This window comes from Arachis hypogaea, chromosome 18, assembly GCF_003086295.3.
Source record: "Arachis hypogaea cultivar Tifrunner chromosome 18, arahy.Tifrunner.gnm2.J5K5, whole genome shotgun sequence".
In the NCBI taxonomy this organism is placed as follows: domain Eukaryota; kingdom Viridiplantae; phylum Streptophyta; class Magnoliopsida; order Fabales; family Fabaceae; genus Arachis; species Arachis hypogaea.
In genome coordinates this window covers 95156275-95178539 of record NC_092053.1, presented here as the reverse complement: position 1 = coordinate 95178539, position 22265 = coordinate 95156275, and the positions used below count along the sequence as shown (strand labels likewise).

The 22265-nt window shown below is 39.7% G+C and overlaps 1 non-coding gene across 1 annotated transcript; it reads left to right on the top strand.

Annotated features, from left to right (window-relative positions):
• Positions 1-5962: 5962 nt before the first annotated feature.
• Positions 5963-6070, top strand: LOC112773792 (small nucleolar RNA R71). Its single transcript, XR_003188322.1, has one exon. It is a non-coding gene; the product is annotated as a small nucleolar RNA R71 (small nucleolar RNA).
• The last annotated feature ends 16195 nt before the right edge of the window (positions 6071-22265 follow it).

Genomic DNA, 22265 nt, shown 5'->3' with positions numbered 1-22265 from the left:
ACTTATGTATATCATTGGTGAGAATTTCAGATAAGTGTATAGAGATGCTTTCGTTCCTCTGAACCTCTGCTTTCCTGCTGTCTTCATCCAATCAGTCTTACTCCTTTCCATGGCTGGCTTTATGTAAGGACATCACCGTTGTCAATGGCTACTTTTAATCCTCCCTGGAAAATGGTCCGATGCGCTGTCACTGCATGGCTAATCATCTGGAGGCATCACCCTTGTCAATGGCTGCATCCCATCCTCTTGTGAAAATGGTCCAAATGCTCTGTCACAGCACGGCTAATCATCTGAGGTTCTCGATCATACTGGAATAGGATTCACCCTCCTTTTGCGTCTGTCACTACGCCCAGCACTCGCGAGTTTGAAGTTCGTCACAATCATTCAATCCCAGAGTCCTACTCGGAATACCACAGACAAGGTTTAGACTTTCCGGACTCTCATGAATGCCGCCATCAATCTAGCTTATACCATGAAGATTCTGATTAAGAGATCCAAGAGATACTCATTCAATCTAAGGTAGAACAGAAGTGGTTGTCAGGCACGCGTTCATAGGGAATGATGATGATTGTCACGTTCATCACATTCAGGTTGAAGTGCGAATGAATATCTTAGAAGAGGAATAAGTTGAATTGAATAGAAAAGCAGTAGTACTTTGCATTAATCTTTGAGGAACAGCAGAGCTCCACACCTTAATCTATGGAGTGCAGAAACTCTACCGTCTGAAAATACATAAGTGATAATGGTTCAGGCATGGCCAAATGGCCAGCCCCCATGAAAGTCTAAGATAGCATAAAACTGATCAAAGATCAGATCCAAAGATGTCTAATACAATAGTAAAAAGTCCTATTTATACTAAACTAGTTACTAGGGTTTACAGAAGTAAGTAATTGATGCATAAATCCACTTCCGGGGCCCACTTGGTGTGTGCTTGGGCTGAGCTTGAATGTTACACGTGTAGAGGTCAATCTTGGAGTTGAACGCCAGTTTGTAACGTATTTCTGGCGTTCAACTCTGGCTTGTGACGTGTTTCTGGCGTTTAACTCCAGACAGCAGCGTAGAACTAGTGTTCAACGCCATTTTACGTCATCTAAACTCGGCCAAAGTATGGACTATTATATATTGCTGGAAAGCCCTGGATGTCTATTTTCCAACGCAATTAGAAGCGCGCCATTTTGAGTTCTGTAGCTCCAGAAAATCCACTTTGAGTCCAGGGAGGTCAGAATCCAACAGCATCAGCAGTCCTTTTTCAACCTCTGAATGATTGGCATCTATAGGAACTCAGAGTTCAGATAGTGTTATTGATTCTCCTAGTTCAGTATGATGATTCTTGAACACAGCTATTTTATGAGTCTTGGCCGTGGCCCTAAGCACTTTGTTTTTCAGTATTACCACCGGATACATAAATGCCACAGACACATAATTGGGTGAACCTTTTCAGATTGTGACTCAGCTTTGCTAAAGTCCCCAGTTAGAGGTGTCCAGGGTTCTTAAACACACTCTGTTTTTGCTTTGGACCTTGACTTTAACCGCTCAGTCTCAAGTTTTCACTTGACACCTTCACGCCACAAACACATGGTTAGGGACAGCTTGGTTTAGCCGCTTAGGCCAGGATTTTATTCCTTTAGGCCCTCCTATCCACTGATGCTCAAAGCCTTGGGATCCTTTTTATTTACCCTTGCCTTTTGGTTTTAAGGGTTATTGGCTTTTTTCTCTTGCCTCTTGGTTTTAAGAGCTTTTGGCTTTTTCTGCTTGCTTTTTCTTTTTATTATTTTTTTTTCTGCAAGCTTTGTTCTTTGCTGCTTTTTCTTACTTCAAGAATTATTTTTATGATTTTTCAGATTATCAAATAACATATCTCCTTATTATCATTCTTTCAAGAGCCAACATATTTAACATTCTTAAACAACAACTTCAAAAGACATATGCACTGTTCAAGCATTCATTCAGAAAACAAGAAGCATTGTCACCACATCAATATAATTAAACTAAGTTCAAGGATAAATTCGAAACTCATGTACTTCTTGTTCTTTTGAATTAAAACAGTTTTCATTTAAGAGAGGTGATGGATTCATAGGACATTCATAACTTTAAGACAAAGTTACTAAATACTAATAATCATGTAATGAAGACACAAACATGGATAAGCACTTAACATAGAGAAAACGAAAAACAGAGAATGTAAGAACAAGGAATGAGTCCACCTTAGTGATGGTGGCGTTTCCTTCTTGAGGAACCAATGATGTCCTTGAGCTCTTCTATGTCTCTTCCTTGTCTTTGTTGCTCCTCCCTCATTGCTTTTTGATCTTCTCTTATTTCATGAAGGATGATGGAGTGCTCTTGATGTTCCACCCTTAATTGTCCCATGTTAGAACTTAATTCTCCTAGGGAGGTGTTGATTTGCTCCCAATAGTTTTGTGGAGGAAAATACATTTGAAGCATCTCCGGGATCTCATGGTGATGAGCTTCATGCGTCTCTTGAGATCCATGAATGGGCTCTCTTGCTTGCTCCATCCTTTTCTTAGTGATGGGCTTTTCTTCCTCAATGGGAATGTCTCCTTCTATGAAAGCTCCAGCTGAGTAACATAGATGGCAAATAAGATGAGGAAAAGCTAGCCTTGCCCCAGGAGATGGCTTTTCGGCTATTTTGTAGAGTTCAAGGGAGATGACTTCATGAACTTCTACTTCCTCTCCAATCATGATGCTATGAATCATGATGGCCCGATCCACAGTAACTTTAGATCGGTTGCTAGTGGGGATGATGGAGCGTTGGATGAACTCCAACCATCCTTTAGCCACAGGCTTAAGGTCCGGTCTTCTTAATTGAACCAGCTTGCCTTTGGAGTCAATCTTCCATTGAGCTCCTTCCACACATATGTCCATGAGGACTTGGTCCAACCTTTGATTAAAGTTGACCCTTCTAGTGTAGGGGCGTGCATCTCCTTGCATCATAGGCAAGTTAAACGCCAACCTCACATTTTTCGGACTAAAATCTAAGTATTTCCCCCGAACCATTGTAATATAATTCTTTGGGTTTGGGTTCTTACTTTGATCATGGTTCCTAGTGATCCATGCATTGGCATAGAAGCATCTTCTTTGGATTTCATGTCGGATCTCCGGATACTCATTATTCTTGAGCTTGAAAGGGACCTCGGGGATCACCTTCTTCTTGGCCACAACATCATAGAAGTGGTCTTGATGAGCTTTGGAGATGAATCTTTCTATCTCCCATGACTCGGAGGTGGAAGCTTTTGTCTTCCCTTTCCCTTTTCTAGAGGATTCTCCGGTCTTGGGTGCCATCAATGGTAATGGAAAAACAAAAAGCTTATGCTTTTACCACACCAAACTTAGAATTTTGCTCGCCCTCGAGCAAGAAAAGAAAGAATAGAGGAAGAAGAAGAAGAAAATATGGAGGAGAGGGGGGAGGGGTGTATTCGGCCAAGAAGGGGAAGAGAGGGTTGTGTTGTGTGAAAATGAAGAAGAATGGAGGGCTTTATATAGGGAAGGGAGGGGGGGTAAGGTTCGGCCATAAGGGTGGGTTTTGGGTGGGAAATTGATTTTGAATTTTGAAGGTAGGTGGGGTTTATGAGGTAGGTTTATGGGGAAGAGTGGGTGGATGTGAGTGGTGAAGTGGTTATAGGGAAGAGAGATTGAGGTAATTGGTCAAGAGTTTTGGGGAAGAGTGTTTATGGGATTGTGTGAAAGAGGGGTGAGAAGAAGTGAGTGGAGGTAGGTGGGGATCCTGTGGGGTCCACAGATCCTGAGGTGATCCTGTTGGGTCCACAGATCCTGAGGTGTTCAAGGATTTACAACCTTGCACCAAATTAGGCATGCAAAATGCCCTTGCACACAACTCTGGGCGTTCAGCGCCAGATTGGTGCTTGTTCTGGGCGTTGAACGCCCATTTGTTGCCCATTTCTGGCGTTGAACGCCAGAACCATGCTTGTTCTGGGCGTTCAGCGCCAGCTCTTCTCCAGGGTGCAATTCTGGCGTTCAAACGCCCAGATGCTACCCATTTTGGGCGTTCAGCGCCAGAACCATGCTCTGTTCTGGCATTGAACGCCAGCCAGATGCTTCTTACTGGCGTTTAAACGCCAGTAAGGTCTTCCTCCAGGGTGTGATTTTTTTTCTGCTGTTTTTGATTCTGTTTTCAATTTTTATATTTATTTTGTGACTCCACATGATCATGAACCTAATAAAACATGAAGGAACAAGAAAAATATAATTAGATAAATAAAAATTGGGTTGCCTCCCAACAAGCGCTTCTTTAATGTCAATAGCTTGACAGTGGGCTCTCATGGAGCCTCACAGATGTTCAGAGCATTGTTGAGACTTCCCAACACCAAACTTAGAGTTTGGTTGTGGCCTCCCAACACCAAACTTAGAGTTTGACTGTGGGGGCTCTGGTTGACTCTGTTTTGAGAGAAGCTTACTGTGCCTCTTTTCCATGTTTACAGAAGGGGAACCTTGAGTTGTAAACACAAGGGAGTCCTCATTCAATTGAAGGACTATTTCACCTCTGTCAACATCAATCACAGCTCTTGCTGTGGCTAGGAAAGGTCTTCCAAGGATGATGGATTCATCCTCATCCTTCCCAGTATCAAGGATTATGAAATCAGCAGGGATGTAAAGGCCTTCAACCTTTACTAACACGTCCTCTACTTGTCCATAAGCCTATTTTCTTGAATTGTCTGCCATCTCTAATGAGATTTTAGTAGCTTGCACCCCCAAAGATTCCCAGTTTCTCTATTACAGAGAGGGGCATGAGATTTATCCCTGAACCAAGGTAACACGGAGCCTTTTTAAAGATCATGTTGCCTATGGTACAAGGTATTATGAACTTTCCAGGATTCTGTTTCTTCTAAGGCAATGTCAGTTGATCCAGATCACTTAGTTCATTGGTGAACAAGGGAGGTTCATCTTCCCAAGTCTCAATACCAAATAATTTGGCATTCAGCTTCATGATTGCACCAAGGTATTTGGTAACTTGCTCTTCAGTAACATCCTCATTCTCTTCAGAAGATGAATACTCGTCAGAGCTCATGAAGGGCATAAGGAGGTTCAATGGAATCTCTATGGTCTCTAGATGAGTCTCAGATTCCTTTGGTTCCTCAAAGGGAAACTCCTTATTGATCACTGGACGTCCCAAGAGGTCTTCCTCACTGGGATTTACGTCCTCCCCTTCCTCTCCAGGTTCGGCCCTGTTGACTATGTCAATGGCCTTGCACTCTCCTTTTGAATTTTCTTCTGTATTGCTTGGGAGAGTACTAGGAGGGATTTCAGTGATCCTTTTACTCAGCTGGCCCACTTGTGCCTCCAAATTTCTAATGGAGGACCTTGTTTCATTCATGAAACTCACAGTGGCCTTAGATAGATCAGAGACTAAGTTTGCTAAATTAGAGGTATTTTGTTCAGAGTTCTCTGTCTGTTGCTGAGTGGATGATGGAAAAGGTTTATTATTGTTAAACCTGTTTCTTCCACCATTATTAAAGCCTTGTTGAGGCTTTTGATCCTTCCATGAGAGAATTGGGTGATTTCTCTATGAGGGGTTATAGGTGTTTCCATATGGTTCACCCATGTAATTCACCTCTGCTATTGCAGGGTTTTCAGGATCATAAGCTTCTTCTTTAGAAGATGCCTCTTGAGTACTGTTGGATGCAGCTTGCATTCCATTCAGACTCTGAGAAATCATATTGACTTGCTGAGTCAATATTTTATTCTGAGCCAATATGGCATTCAGAGTATCAATTTCAAGAACTCCCTTCTTCATAGGCGTCCCATTACTCACAGGATTCCTCTCAGAAGTGTACATGAACTGGTTATTAGCAACCATGTCAATGAGTTCTTGAGCTTCTACAGGCGTTTTCTTTAGGTGAATGGATCCACCTGCAGAAATATCCAATGACATCTTAGCTAATTCAGACAGACCATCATAGAATACATCCAGGATGGTCCATTCTGAAAGCATGTCAGAAGGACACTTTTTGGTCAGTTGCTTGTATCTCTCCCAAGCTTCATAAAGGGATTCACCTTCTTTCTGTCTGAAGGTTTGAACATCCACTCTAAGCTTACTCAGCTTTTGAGGAGGAAAGAACTTGGCTAAGAAAGCCTTGATCAGCTTATCCCAAGAGTTCAGGCTATCCTTAGGTTGAGATTCCAACCATATTCTAGTTCTGTCTCTTACAGCAAAGGGGAAAAGCATGAGCCTGTAGATTTCAGGATCTACTCCATTAGTCTTAACAGTATCACAGATCTGCAAGAATTCAGTTAAGAACTGAAAAGGATCTTCAGATGGAAGTCCATGAAACTTGCAGTTCTGCTGCATCAGAGAAACTAATTGAGGTTTCAGCTCAAAATTGTTTGCTCCAATGGCAGGAATGGAGATGCTTCTTCCATGTAAATTGGATTTAGGTGCAGTAAAGTCACCAAGCATCCTCCTTGCATTATTATTATTTTCGGCTGCCATCTCCTCTTCTTGTTCGAAAATTTCTGAAAGGTGCTTGCTGGATTGTTGTAATTTAGCTTCTCTTAGTTTCCTCTTCAGAGTCCTTTCAGGTTTTGGATCTGCTTCAACAAGAATGTTCTTGTCCTTGCTCCTGCTCATATGAAAAAAGAGGGACAGAAAAATAATAATAATAGGGGTCCTTTTTACCACAGTATAGAGGTCCCTGTGTGAGTAGAAGAAAAGAAGGAGATGAGAGAGAAAGAGAATTTTTTAAAATAATTTTTGAAAAAGAGATAGTGATTTTCGAAAATTTTTTTTGAAAAAGGTTAGTAATTTTTGAAAATTAAAATAAAAAGTTAAAATAATTAGTTAATTAAAAAGAAACTTTGAAAAAGAGGGAAGATATTTTCGAAAATTAGAGAGAGAGAGTTAGTTATGTAGTTTTGAAAAAGATAAGAAACAAACAAAAAGTTAGTTAGTTAGTTGAAACAAATTTGAAAATCAATTTTGAAAAGATAAGAAGATAAGAAGTTAGAAAGGATATTTTAAAATCAAATTTTGAAAAAGATAAGATAAAGAGATATTTTTGAAAAGATATGATTGAAATTAGTTTTGAAAAAGATTTGATTTTTAAAATCACAATTAATGACTTGATTCACAAGAAATCACAAGATATGATTTTAGAACTCAAAGTTTGAATCTTTCTTAAAAAGCAAGTAACAAACTTGAAATTTTTGAATCAAAACATTAATTGATGATGTTATTTTCAAAAATTAGGAGATAAAGATAAGAAAAAGATTTTTGAAAAATATTTTTAAAATTTTCGAAAATAAATAAGAAAAATGAAAAAGATTTGATTTTTGAAAAAGATTTTGAAAAAGATAAGATTTTTAAATTGAAAATTTGATTTGACTCATAAAAACAACTAGATTTTGAAAAGTTTTGAAAAAGTCAACTCAAATTTTCGAAATTTATGAGTGAAAAAGGGAAAGATAATTTTTTTTTTGAATTTTTAATGATGAGAGGGAAAAACATGAAAAAGACTCAATGCATGAAAATTTTGGATCAAAACAATGAATGCATGCAAGAATGCTATGAATGTCAAGATGAACACCAAGAACACTTTGAATGTCAAGATGAACATCAAGAACTTATTTTTGAAAAATTTTTAATGCAAAGAAAACATGCAAGACACCAAACTTAAAAATTTTTTCATGTATAAATACTATGAATGCAAGAATGCATATGAAAAACAAGAAAAGACACAAAACATGAAAACATCAAGATCAAACAAGAAGACTTACCAAGAACAACTTGAAGATCATGAAGAACACTATGAATGCATGAATTTTTTGAAAAATGCAAGATGAATATGCAATTGACACCAAACTTTCAACTTGACTCAAGACTCAAACAAGAACATGAAATATTTTTTATTTTTATGATTTTTTTATTTTTTTGGATTTTTGTATATTTTTTTCGAAAAAACATATAGGAAAAAGAAAATAAGGATTTCAAAATTTTTTTTAATATGAATTCCAGGAATCTTGTATTCTTAGTCTAAAGCTCCAATCCGAGGGTTAGGCATGGCTTAATAGCCAGCCAAGCTTTAGTATGTAACTCAGACATGCTACGGCTGACATTCCAATTAACTTGCCTCTATGCTGATGGTTGGAAGCCCCTATCCAAAAGAATTAGACATGGCTTTACAGCCAGCTAGGCTTCAACATGCTTCATGAAACTCTAGAATTCATTCTTAAAAATTCTGAAGAAAAATATATTTTTGAAAAGATTTATTTTTTTTCAAAAACAGATGAGAAATTTTTGAAAGGTTTTTGAAAAATTTTTGAAAATAAAACAAAAAGAAAATTACCTAATCTGAGCAACAAGATGAACCGTCAGTTGTTCAAACTCGAACAATCTCCGGCAATGGCGCCAAAAACTTGGTGCACGAAGTTTGTGATCTCAGACAACGGCGCCAGAAACTCTGTACGCACGTCTTAATAAATCATTTTTCATTCACAACTTCGATACAACTAACCAGCAAGTGCACTGGGTCGTCCAAGTAATAAACCTTACGTGAGTAAGGGTCGATCCCACGGAGATTGTTGGTATGAAGCAAGCTATGGTCACCTTGTAAATCTCAGTCAGGCGGATATAAAATAGTTATGGAGTTTTCGAACATAAATAATAAATAGATAGAAAATAAGGATAGAAACACTTATGTATATCATTGGTGAGAATTTCAGATAAGTGTATAGAGATGCTTTCGTTTCTCTGAACCTCTGCTTTCCTGCTGCCTTCATCCAATCAGTCTTACTCCTTTCCATGGCTGGCTTTATGTAAGGACATCACCGTTGTCAATGGCTACTTTTAATCCTCTCTGGAAAATGGTCCGATGCGCTGTCACTGCATGGCTAATCGTCTGGAGGCATCACCCTTGTCAATGGCTGCATCCTATCCTCTCGTGAAAATGGTCCAAATGCTCTGTCACAGCACGGCTAATCATCTGAGGTTCTCGATCATACTGGAATAGGATTCACCCTCATTTTACGTCTGTCACTACGCCCAGCACTCGCGAGTTTGTAGTTCGTCACAGTCATTCAATCCCAGAGTCCTACTCGGAATACCACAGACAAGGTTTAGACTTTCCGGACTCTCATGAATGCCGCCATCAATCTAGCTTATACCACGAAGATTCTGATTAAGAGATCCAAGAGATACTCATTCAATCTAAGGTAGAACGGAAGTGGTTTTCAGGTACGCATTCATAGGGAATGATGATGATTGTCATGTTCATCACATTCAGGTTGAAGTGCGAATGAATATCTTAGAAGCGGAATAAGTTGAATTGAATAGAAAAACAGTAGTACTTTGCATTAATCTTTGAGGAACAGCAGAGCTCCACACCTTAATCTATGAAGTGCAGAAACTCTACCGTCTGAAAATACATAAGTGATAATGGTTCAGGCATGGCCGAATGGCCAGCCCCCATGAAAGTCTAAGATAGCATAAAACTTATCAAAGATCAGATCCAAAGATGTCTAATACAATAGTAAAAAGTCCTATTTATACTAAACTAGTTACTAGGGTTTACAGAAGTAAGTAATTGATGCATAAATCCACTTCCGGGGCCCACTTGGTGTGTGCTTGGGCTGAGCTTGAATGTTACACGTGTAGAGGTCAATCTTGGAGTTGAACGCCAGTTTGTAACATATTTCTGGCGTTCAACTCTGGCTTGTGACGTGTTTCTGGCGTTTAACTCCAGACAGCAGCGTAGAATTGGCGTTCAACGCCCTTTTACGTCGTCTAAACTCGGCCAAAGTATGGACTATTATATATTTCTGGAAAGCCCTGGATGTCTATTTTCCAACGCAATTAGAAGCGCGCCATTTTGAGTTTTGTAGCTTCAGAAAATCCACTTTGAGTGCAGGGAGGTCAGAATCCAACAGCATCTGCAGTCCTTTTTCAACCTCTGAATCTGATTTTTGCTCAAATCCCTCAATTTCAGCCAGAAAATACCTGAAATCACAGAAAAATACAAAAACTCATAGTAAAGTCCAGAAATGTGAATTTAACATAAAAACTAATGAAAACATCCCTAAAAGTAACTAGATTCTACTAAAAACATACTAAAAACAATGCCAAAAAGCGTATAAATTATCCGCTCATCAGCTTTCCATTGATATTTGATAGTTTATACTTATCTTTGGAGATGAAGGCCCAAAACTGGCATTCAACGCCAGCTATTACCCCCTTCCTGGCGTTGGACGCCCAAAAGGGAGCAGCTGGCATCCAACGCCCACAAAGGTGCCCCAAGCAGGCGTTCAACACCCAAGAAGCCTCCTAGCACGTGGGAGACACTAAAGCTCAGCCCAAACACTCACCAAGTGGGTCTCAGAAGTGGATTTTCGCACTACAAGTCTAAGCCTATCATATTTTTGTATAATTTAGTTATTAGATTAGTATATATAGACAAGAGTCCACCCTTGTTAGGGACTTTTGCCCACTTTTACGTTTCATTTTGTATTTCTTCTATCAGCATGAGTCACTAAACCTCCTAGGTTAAGGTTAGGAGCTCTAGTGAGTTTTATGGATTAATAAAAGCACTACTGTTCTATTTCCATTCTTATTTGATTCTCTCCTAAGATGTATCTTCGTTCTTCAACCTTATGAATGAGTTGAACCGTAAAAAATTATCCCTATTCTACATGGGTTCAGCGAGCGTCTTTCATCGGATATCAATGAACCACTAGCTTGAGGATACGTCTCTTAGACAGCTAATCTACGACTTCGTTGGGAACTTCTCGAGACATCAGTTCAGCCGAGGTATGGGGAGATTAGAGTCTTTGTGGTAAAGGCTAGAATCAAGGAGCAACATTCTCTGATACGGAAGATCCGACCTTGTCTGTAGTGTTTTGAGTAGGATCACCAAGGGAATGAACTGAAGGAGCTTCACCCTCATTCAGATTGGATGCGCACTAAACCTGGTGTTCAGTCTAGAGGAAGATTGGTGGCCGCTCAAACCGGCGTTGATCACATACAGCCTGCTATAGAAGAAATCATTCACAGTTGGATTAGACAGTAAGAAAGTATTGATCCAGAAGAACAAAGCATCTCTGAAGCCTTAACCATCTTCTTATCATTCGAATTCACAATTACTGAGTAACGTTATCTTTACTTTACTTTTATGCGTTTAAACAACTACACAAATTTTCTATCCGCCTAACTAAGATTTACAAGATAACCACTGTTTGATCCAAGCCGACAACCCTCGTGGGATCGACCCTGACTAACCTCAGGTATTACTTGGACGACCCAGTGTACTTGCTGGTTCAGTTATACAGAGTGTGGGAATCCGTGCACCAAGTTTTTGGCGCTGTTGCCGGAGATTGTTCGAGTTTGAACAAACTAACGGATTATTTTGTTGCTTAGATTAGGTATTGTCTTCAATTTTGTTTGAGTCTTTTATTTTTTCGAAAAAAATAAAAAAATTTTCAAAAATCTTTTCTTTTCTTTATTAATATTTATCTTTTGTTTGAGGCTTTTGCTCTTGTTCTTGTTAGAGTTCGAATTTCTTGAGTCTTTTTCCAAAAAAATTTCAAAAATAGTGTCTTTTGTTTGAGTCTTGTGTCAAATCTTAAGTTTGTTGTCTTGTGTGTTTTCTTTATTTCTTTAAATTTTTGAAAACTTGTTCCTTGTGTTCTTCTTGGTCTTCAAGTTGTTCTTGTTTTCCTTCTTGTTTTGATCTTTAAAATTTTAAGTTTGGTGTCTTTTGGTGTTTTTTCTTTTTCAAATTTTCGAAACTTAGTATCTTTAGATCTAAAAATTTTAAGTTTGGTGTCATTTAGTTGTTTTTCTCTTTCTTCATTAATTCAAAAAAAATATCTTTTCTATCTTTTTATCTTTATTTTCGAAAATATAAAAAAGATTTCAAATTTTAATTTCAAAATCATTATCTTATCTTATCTTAGTTTAATTTTCAAAATCAAATCTTTTCAAAAATCATATCTTTTTCAAATCACTATCTTATCTTTTTATCTTTCTTTAAAACTCAAAAATCTTATCTTATCTTATTCAAATTTTAAATTTCAAAATCAAATCTTTTTCGAAAATCAAATTTCAAATCTTATCTCTTTCAACTCTTTTTAAAATCTTTTCAAATTCTTATCTTATCTTTTCTAATTTCAAATTTTAAAATCAAATCTTTTTCAAATCTTTTCAATTTCTATCTTATCTTTTCTAATTTTAAATTTTAAATTCAAATCTTTTTCAAATCTTCTATCCTGTTTTAATTTCAAATCTTTCTTCATTAGTTACTTATTTTCTCTTTCTTCTTTTTCAAAATTTCCTAACTAATTCTTCTCTCTTCTAATTTTAGAAAATATCTTCTCTATTTCTCTCTTTTCCTTTTCAAAATTCACTATTTAATTTTCGAATCTTTTTAATTAATTAAACTTCTATTTTTGAATATCATTAATAAATAAAAATAAAAACAAAAATATCTTAATTCTGGCTTCTTTTTTCTTCTTAACTTTTGTATTCTTCTTCTCTTTTATTCGAATTCTTTCTCTCTTATTTTATTTCCATTCTTATTTTCTTTTCTTCTTCACATCTCACTGGAAGTCCTCTATACTTCAGCATAGAAGCTTCTTTTCTTTCTTTCTTGTTTTCTTTCTCTTGTTTATGAACAGGAACAGGGATAAAGAACTTCTCTTAAATCCTGATCTTGAACCTGAGAGGACTCTAAGGAGACATTTACAACAAGCTAAAGCAAAATACTCCGGAAGAAACCTCACAGAGATTTTCGAACAAGAAGCTGAAAGCATGGCAGCCAAGCCTAATAATGAAGGAGATGCAAGAAAGGTTCTTGGTGACTGATAAACCCCAATTTTGTGGTTTATATTGTGTAGAATTTAGGAGGTTTTGTCAATATTTCTCACACTTATTCACATGAAATGCATGGTTTTGTGTTCACTTCCTAATATTGCTCCATGATGGAAAAACATGCTTATTTTGCCTTAAAATTGCCATATTTTAATCCTCTTCTATTGCCATTCGATGCCGTGATGTATTTGTTGAGTGATTTCAGGAATTATAGGGTAGGAATGGCCTAGAAGAGAGAAAGAAAGCATGTACAAAAGGGAGAAACATGAAAACTTGAAATTTTGGAAAAAGCAGCATTGGCGCGCCCGCGCACTCCACGCGCACGCGTGGATGAGGTTGGCTAGAAGCGGCGCGCAAGGATAGACGCATCTGCGCGGATCAAAAAACTCCTATCAACCCACACGCGCACGCACGCATGGCACGCACGCGTGGGAAGCTACATGTGACCTCATTAAAGGAAATCATGCCTGGTGATTTCTGAGGTTCATCAGGCCCAATTTCAAGCTGTTTCTGCATGGAAAAGACCCAAGGATGCTAGGGGAAAAAGGGGGATCAACCATTTTACACTAGGACACAATTTTAGCTAGTTTTTTGGTTCTTTGTTCTTCTAGAGAGAGAAACCCTTGTTCCTTTCTAGATTTAGTTTTAATTTGATCTTCCTTTGTTGAATCGTGAATTGGATCTTGTTAATTACTAGTTTTAATTGTTCAATTTGAATTTCCTAGTATAATTTTGCTTACATCTTGTGATAGTTTCATGAATTCTTGTCAATTGGCATTTTATACCCATTTCATGAATGTTGTGAATCTTGGCTTGTTGATGTTATATCGATGATTTCTATGTTTAATTGTGTTATTTGGATGATTGTATGTTGATAATTGTTAGTGGGTACTTGTTGATTTCAATTTAATTGCTATTTTAAACATGTCTTTTGCTAATGCTTACCATGTGTTTGATGAATTGCTTACTTTGATTATGGAGTAGTTCTCTTTAATCTTGGCCTAGGCCAAGGGAATTGGGTAAACTTGAGTCATTGGGTCTAATGGATTTGATGATTTGAGATCCCTTAGTGGTCAATTTGATAACCATTGACGCTAACCTTCTACTAAGTTAATTAGTAGTGAAGTTAGAACTTATGGGTTGATGTTGACTAAACCATTTGACGTACTTCAAGTATAGAAGTAGACTTAATGAGTTTGGTTCCTCATAATTGTCAAGATATAGTTATTAGACAAGGATGGTGACCCCAATTCCCATACCTAGCCAAGAGTTGCTTTTATTATTCATATTTGAAAACCCAATTTCCCAATCACTTGCTTTAGTTATAGTTACTTGTTTAGATTAGAATAGAATCATATTGGATGTTACTTTGTTAGTTTGAAATTACTCATATCGTGCTTAGTTTTTTGCATTAGTTTCTTGCAATCTAAGATTACTTGCTTGTAAAAATTCCCATTTATTTTTTTGCTCATAACTCACAACCCCGGATTTCTAACTAATGTTGAAACACATGTTTGCCCATTCCTTGTGAGACGATCCGAGGTTTGAATACTTCGGTTATTTCTATTGGGGTTGAACTTGTGACAACCAAATCTCTCTTCTAAATTTGACACCTGAGGATTGTTGTTGGTAGAGCTATACTTACAACGCAGTTTTATTGAGGAAAATCATTACCAATATACCCTTGAGGCACGATCAAATTTTTGGCACCGTTGCTGTGGAATGGTTGCAACATATGCCTTGATATTGGTTATGTGAATATGTGAATATTGTAGATATTTTAATTGTTTTCAATACTTAGCTCTAGTTTAGATTTCTTTTATATTTGTGCTATGAGTCTCAAGTTTGATGACTCGGTGTCAACCGAATTCTAGCTTAGCTAATTTTGATCCCGAGATTGAAAGAACTTTGTTACATACTCGGCAAGCTAGATGGTGGTTGGACTATATGGCTAGTACTTCGGCCTCTCTTGAGGAACATACCGAATCACTAAGCGGTACTGAGAGTGACTTGGAGTCCGCTACTTCCTATTCTTCTGTTGGCACTAATAGTACATCTTTACATCCTACAGGTGAGCCACACATGGCAGAGCCATGACGGATCACTTTGCATGAGCAAGGAGCTCCGGATATCATACTTCAACCGTTGCAAGCAAGGTATCCTAACCTTGATCCAAACTTTGAATTGAAGGGTAGCTTGATACATCTACTTCCTAAATATCATGGGTTGCCGGGCCAAGACCCCATCCGACATCTAAGAGATTTTCAAGTTGCTTGTTCTACGGCTCGAAGGCATGGAGCCGATGAGGTGGCTATCATGGTTTTTGCCTTCCCTTTCTCTCTTGAAGGGCAAGCAAAGACATGGTTTTATTCGCTACCGGATGAGATTGCTACTAATTGGGATTTCTTGAGAAGAGAGTTTTTAGATAAATTCTTTCCACCGAAGAAGACTGACTACATCCAGAAAGAGATTTCGGGCGTAATGCAAAGAGACCAAGAGAGTTTGTATGAGTATTGGTCTCGGTTCAAGAGGCTATTGGAATTTTGTCCGCATCATGGAATGAACACTCACTTGCTCATTAGCTACTTCACCGGAGGTCTTTGTGTGGAAGATAGAAGATTGCTTACCGCTTCTAGCGGTGGTTCCCTTTCAAAAAACAAAACGGAGGGAGAAGCTTGGAATTTGATAAAAGATGTTGCCGAGGCTACACAACACACAAGGGTAAGAAGTAATCCTCTTAAGGGTGTGGTAGAACCATCTCCTTCCGAATCAAGTCTAACCAAAGCACTTGGGGATATGACTACCATCCTCACCCAAATACAAAAGGATCAAAAGGAATACTACTCCATCCAAGCCATCCAAGCCCCGCCTATGGTTGCTCAACTTGAAGGCCCTCCTAGGATTTGTGGTTTGTGCTCTAGCACCACACATTACACCGATCAATGCCATCAAATTCAAGAGGAACATGCTCTTGTAGTGGCCAATGTGAATTACAACAACCGTCTACCTTACCCTTCTCAAGGCCAAAACAATTACCATCAAGGTGGTAATCAACATCAAGGGTGGAGGGATAATGCACAAGGAAGCAATCAAAACCAAAGATGGAACAACTCTTCTTCTCCCCACAACAACAGCCAATCTTCATCCCAATACCACCATAACAACACCAACTACCAAGCCAACCAAGGCCACTCTAACCAAAACCAAAACAACTACACCAAGTACCAAGCACCACACCATAGACAACAAAACCAAAACCAAACTCCTCCATCTTCCAACAATCAAGTTGATGAGCTTAGAGCCGCCATGGAGAAGCGAGATGAGAGCAACAAGGCTCAATTCGATGCCTTGGGCGCTTAATTGGCTAACCTCACCAACATGCTCTCAAAGATGACCATGTTCAACTAAACACTAACCAACCCTCAAGTTCTTCCAACCTTCCATCCCAACCCCAACCAAACCCAAAGGGCGGTCTCAATGCCATCACTCTACTGTCGGGAACTATATTAGAGGAGATACCTCCAAGAGTCATGGGAGATATTTATGAGGAAGAAATGGTTGTTAAAGCTACACATGAAGCGGAGGTGGTAGACAAAAGGCATGAGAAAGAAGGAGTAAACCTCAAGGAGCCCAAGAGGAAAGCTATAGTAGATGAGTTCATTCCTATTCCATTCCCTTCTATGGTGAAGAAGCTGAAGAAAACACCGGAATTTGATTTGAACATGCTTCAAGTGTTCAAGAAGGTTGAGGTAACCATACCCCTTCTTGATGCTATTCAACAAATTCCGAAGTATGTAAAATTTTTGAAAGACTTGTGTACACACAAAGATAGGATAGGAGAATTGGAGACATTATCCTTGGGTAGTTCAATTTCTTCCTTGATGGAACTTATTCCAAAGAAATGTGGTGACCCTGGACCTTGCTTAGTGTCTTGTTGTATTGGTGGACGCACTTTTCATGATTGTATGTGTGACTTGGGAGCTTGTGTAAGCATCATGCCACTTTCTATCTATGTGCAGTTGAATTTAGCTCCATTAAAGAAGTCGGCGGCGAGGTTTGCCTTAGTCGATAAAAGTGTGATCACAATGATGGGAATAGCGGAAGATGTACTTGTGGTGATCAAGGATCTGGTTTTTCCGGTTGACTTTTACATCCTTGAAATGCCTCCAACAGAAAATAGAAGCTCATCCTCCGTTCTACTTGGTAGACCCTTCCTCAAGACCTCTAAATTCAAGTTAGATGCCTTCACCGGCACATATTCCTTTGAGGTTGGAGACAAGACTATCAAGTTCAATTTAGAGGAAGCCATGAAACATCTTGCCGAAGAACATTCGGTGCTCCAATGTGATGTAATTGATGAAGTGGTGGAGGAAGTGCAAGAAGAAGACCACAATAAGTTGTGCTACCCTATTGTTGAGGAGACGGATGACCAAGAGGATAAACATGAGAAAGTTGTCAAGAATGAACTCCATGAGCTTGATGAAAAGGAGCCCCAGCTTGAAGTAAAAAAGTGAACTGAAGCCCCTTCCATCTCATTTGAAGTATGCTTTCTTAGAGGACGACCAAGGGTTTCCGGTCATTATTGCTAGTGAGCTTTCAAGTGAAGAAGAAGAAAGACTCCTAGATATTCTAAGAAAGTGCAAGAATGCAATAGGATGGAGCCTAGCAGATATTGTGGGAATTGACCCCCGCAAGTGCATGCATAGGATATATCTCCAAGATGGAGCTAGGCCGGTTAGGCAACCAAAAAGGAGGCTCAACCCGACCATCCTTGATGTAGTGAAGAAAGAGGTCACCAGATTACTGGATGCGGGTATCATATACCCAATATCCGACAGTGAGTGGGTGAGCCCGGTTCAAGTTGTCCCCAAGAAGTCGGGCATCACAACGGTCAAGAAGGACGACGGTGAAATGGTCAATAAATGAGTACAAAATGCATGGCGAGTATGTATTGATTACAGAAGACTGAACGCTGCTACACGGAAGGACCATTATTCCTTACCCTTCATCGATCAGATGCTAAACTGCTTGGCAGGTAAATCTCACTACTGCTTCCTTGATGGATTTACTAGCTACTTCTAGATACATATTGCTCCTGAAGACCAGGAGAAGACCACGTTTACTTGTCCGTTTGGCACCTTTGCCTATAAAAGGATGCCATTTGGACTATGTAACGCACCTGCTACTTTTCAGCGGTGCATGACGAGTGTCTTCTCCGATCTAATGGAGAATTGTCTGGAAGTCTTTATGGATGACTTCAGCATTTATGGTACTTCATTTGATTGTTGTCTGGAGAACTTGGCCAAGGTCTTAGCTAGATGTGTTGACACTAACATTGTCTTAAATTTTGAAAAATGTCACTTCATGGCACGACAAGGCATAGTGTTAGGACATGTAGTGTCTCATGAAGGCATATCGGTAGACCCGACCAAGGTCAATGTTATCACCACTTTACCTCACCCCTCATCTGTGAGGGAGGTCCGCTCGTTTTTGGGACATGCAGGATTCTATAGGCGCTTTATCAAGGATTTCAGCAAGATTGTGCCATTGTCGCGCCTACTCCAAAAAGATGTGGATTTTGAGTTCGATAGTGAATGCGTGAAAGCTTTTGAAGAGCTAAGGAGAGTTCTTACCACGGCACCAATTGTGCGAGGCCCCAACTGGACGTTGCCATTTGAGATAATGTGCGATGCGTCAAACCATGCTGTAGGTGCCGCGCTTGCACAGCACGATGGTGAACTCCCTTATGTCATTGCTTACTCTTCTAAGACACTAGATGCAGCACAATCCAACTATACCACTACTGAAAAAGAACTCTTAGCTATTGTTCATGCTTTAGATAAATTCAGATCTTATTTGCTAGGGTCAAAGATAGTGGTATACACAGATCATACAGCTTTAAAGTACTTATTAACAAAGAATGAGTCAAAGCCTAGACTCATACGTTGGATCTTGCTTTTGCAAGAATTCAACATTGAGATTAGGGACCGGAGTGGATCTCAAAACCTGGTTGCGGATCATTTAAGCCGTATTGAGAATTTAAAATTTGATCCATTTCTAATCAATGACTCATTCCCATTGGATAGTTTGCATGCTGTGTCGGATAGCTTTCCTTGGTTTGCCCCAATGGCGAACTACTTGGTTGCAAAAATCTTCCCTCCCAACTTTTTGAAAAACCAAAGGGACAAGTTGAGGAGTGATTCCAAATACTATATTTGGGATGACCCTCACTTGTGAAAGAGAGGCGTGGACCAAGTGATTCGAAGATGTATCCCAGAATTTGAAACCCAACCAATTCTTGAAGCTTGTCGTTCGTCTGAATGTGGTGGCCACTTTGGCCCACAAAGAACCGCTAAAAAAGTGTTAGATTGTGAATTCTGGTGGCCAACCTTATTCAAGGATGCTAACCAGTTGTGTGTGTCTTGCCATCAGTGTCAGAGGTTGGGAAACACATCCCAAAGGGATGAAATGCCTCAGCAACCCATGTTGTTCTGTGAGATATTTGATGTATGGGGCATTGACTTTATGGGACCGTTTCCCAACTCTAATGGGTATCTATATATTCTGTTAACGGTTGACTACGTGTCAAAGCGGGTGGAGGCCATACCTACCCGCTTTGACGACACCAATGCCGTTGTTTCTTTTATTAGAAATCACATTGTGTGCCGTTACGGGTCGTCACGAGCAATCGTGAGCGACCAAGGATCCCACTTTTGTAACAGGAAGGTAGAAGCATTGCTCAAGTGCTATGGAGTGTCGCATAAGGTTGCTACTGCTTATCATCCGCAAACAAATGGACAAGCGAAAGTGTCCAACCGGGAAATTAAGAGGATTTTGGAGAAAGTGGTCAATCCATAAAGAAAGGATTGGAGCCTCCGGTTAGGAGATGCACTATGGGCGTATAGAACGACCTACAAGACTCCAATAGGGATGAGTCCCTTCCGGATCGTCTATGGTAAGGTATGCCATCTTTCGGTAGAGATTGAGCATCGAGCCTATTGGGTGGTAAAACAGTGCAACATGGATTTAGCCAAGGCGGGTGAAGCTAGGAAGCTACAACTAGAGGAGCTTGAGTGTTTGAGGAACGAGTCATATGAGAATGCCCGGATCTATAAAGAGAAGACTAAAGCATTTCATGACCATCACATCCGGAAAAAGGACTTTCAAGAAGGTGATGAAGTCCTCCTATACAACTCAAGGCTTCGATTTATGCCTGGCAAGTTCCGCTCTAGATGGGAAGGACCTTTCAAGGTGAAGGAGATAAAGCCATATGGAGTGGTGGAGTTGTTTGATCCCAAGAGTGAAGCAACTTTCAAAGTGAATGGACATAGAGTGAAGAAGTATCATGGTTACAAGCCCCCAAAAGAGCTAGAGGTGTACCTATTGGAGGATGCACCAAGGAGAGAAGAAGCTTAAGAAAAGGACCGTCCAACTTAAGGACATTAAAGAAAAGTGCTAGGTGGGAGGCACCCCATAATGGTAAGATCTTCCTTGTTTATACCATCTTGTTTGTAACCTTAAATTCTGGTGAATTTTGTGATTTCTTGATGATTGATTAATTGCATAGGAATGCTAGTTTTATTCTTCTTGTTGAATAGTTAGGATGTTAATGTAGTTTTCCTCATTTTGGTATGAATGAATTGTTGAAGTAGGGAGAATGCTATGTTTTGGATTGTGCATGATATTGTGAAGTATTCTCTTTGGCTACTAGCTTAAGCACCTACCAAGAATGTGTTAGAATAGGTCTTGTTATATATAAAAAAAAAGAGATAGAAAAATGAAAATGGGCACTGACGCGCCAGCGCACGGTGCGCGCGCGCGCCGGTGGCGCAATTCCACCTCTTGGGCCAAATACCCGAGAGTTATGCCCATTTTGTGCCCAACTCGCGCCAGGCACTCATGTGTCCGCGTACTTGCTGCCTACGCGCACCGTTGCAATTTCACCATCGACGCGCAAGCGCACTGTGCGCGCGCGCCGATGGCGATATCTGGACTCCCTGGTACAAAAACCAGAGAGTTGTGCCACATTTGGGCCAACCTTATGCCAAAACTGACGCGTTCGCGTGTTGTGCGCGCCCGTGCCAAACGCGAATTCTCTTAGGCACGCGTCCGCGCAAGGTGTGCATCTGCGCGCCTGCACCATTCACCAACTTTGGTACAAAATCCAGAGACTTATGCTAACTTTGTGCCACTTCTGTGCCAGAGGCACAACTCCCCTCGCGCATGCGCACCATTTCCGCGCACGCGTCCCTTGCTAACACCCTCACCGACGCGCCAGCGCACTGTGCGCGCGCGCGCCGATTGCGCGAATCAGTTTTATAACTTCGCGCCCTGATCTGTTTCCCCTTTCTCAACCCCTTTTCTTTCTTAATTCTCCTTTTCTTCTTCCTCCATCACACCCCTCCTCTTCTCCTTCTTCCACAATCCACACCACTATCTCCGGCCACTCACGACAACCACCTTTTCTGGTGGCACTACACCTCCCCTATCTTCTTTCTCATCTTCACAAAAGAAGATTCAACCTTATTCTCTTATATTTCTCAAGGTTTCACTTCTTTCATTTCTTTTCTTTCATTTTCTTTACATTATTTCTTCTAGTTAGATGCTTCTTATTGCTTTACTTAGTTTCTCTTTTACTTACATGATGATGTTTCTTGTTTTTTTTGTTTGCTTACTTTTCCTTTTTCCTTATTTTTCCATGGATGTTGAATTGAGTTAAATTTACTTTAATGGATCTTTTGTCATTTTTTTTCTTATCTTTGCCAATGTGTGATGTTTTTGTGATGGTTGATGTTCTATTTTGGGCTTTGAATTGACTAAGTATCTCATAATTACTCTTTGCTTAATAATTGCACACCAAGTGTTCGAGGAAATGCATGAATACAATTTTGGTTTCTTTTGACAATGTACTATCAATTGGATGCTTCGCCTCATTCACTTGTTATCCTTTACACGCATTGAGTCCATTTTGCTTGCTAATTAGATACTCATTGAATATGACTTGCTCTTTGTTATGGATGCTTGAGATTGCCCCTCTCATGCCACTGCATGCTTTACTTCCTCTTGCATCCCATGCCAAGTGTTGTGTCCCATGTCTTTATGATTCCTCTCCTTCACTTGCATGTTTTTATTAAAATGATACTTTGAGTTTAATGTTTTCATGTTTCCCCTCCTTTCTTAGGATGGCCACCGCGAAAGGCAAGGCGAAAGCTCCAAGGAAACCAGCCGCAAGGAGGGCACCCCAAAGATCCACTTCTAAGGCGCACCCTTCATTGGGAGCTAGATCCTTAACTAAGAAAGCGAAGACACCCGCTCCTATTGATGAGAAGGAAAAGAGAAAACCGGCGAAAGACTCTTCAAGGTTCCCCAACCGCTTCTGTGAACTTATGTTCCCCTCCAAAGCTGTATGGAGCTATCATCCCGAGCATCTACT